The sequence below is a fragment of the Octodon degus genome, unplaced genomic scaffold (assembly GCF_000260255.1).
Source record: "Octodon degus isolate 3935 unplaced genomic scaffold, OctDeg1.0 scaffold00051, whole genome shotgun sequence".
Taxonomy (NCBI): Eukaryota; Metazoa; Chordata; class Mammalia; order Rodentia; family Octodontidae; genus Octodon; species Octodon degus.
The window spans coordinates 7,315,183-7,316,014 of record NW_004524627.1 but is presented as its reverse complement, the minus strand read 5'-3'; positions in this window follow the sequence as shown (position 1 = coordinate 7,316,014).

The window sequence follows — 832 nt, the reverse complement described above, 5'->3', positions numbered from 1 at the left end:
ACAAAATATAAGAAGTAAAGCCATGGTGTTATGTTGAGATCCAATACTATTATGGGCTACTGGACTCTTTTAGAATATTTTGCTGAGTTAACACACTTATAACATTCAAATAATGGAACTTAACAAAAAAAGGCTATACAGATGAATGTCCATTTTGTATCTGTGTATTCAAAGTGGTTAGGATAGATATATAGTTACATTCTCTTAATGAATAGAGGGATTTGTTCTAATGGTGTTTGTAAATAGGATATCAAGTTCACATCTTGTACAGAGATGAGATTTTGTCCCTCATGTTTATCAAAAATTGCATGCAGATATTTAAGAAGGGGGAGGAGAAACTCTACAGGTGACAACAATAACTTCAAGCTTGGTGGGCCCCAAAAGAACTGCCCATGAGGAGAGAGGAAATTCAGAAGGGAGTTTTGGGCTGTACACCTCAATATCCTGCATATGGAGGCAGGCTCCAAACAGCAGTAGTGAAAATGGACAGAAAGTGAACAACTTTGAGAAGTATCTTACAGCTAGAATTACAAGAACTGTGTGGTAGATTAAATATAGAATCAGGAAAAATAGGACACATCAAGAATAATAGCTAGCTTTTTACATTTTACAGAAGAATAGAAATATGCACCATATTTTCATACAGTTGTATTGATGAGTTAGATAAATAAATAAGTCTATACCTCAGAAGACAGGTCTAGACTAACTATCTCACATAGAATAAGAGCTAAACCCAGCATCAGAATTGGAGACTCCCACACTATGGCCCTGCCATAGTGAAGCTTCTCTTCGCTTCACTTCTCCTCTCCTCTCCTCTCCTCTCCTCTCCTCT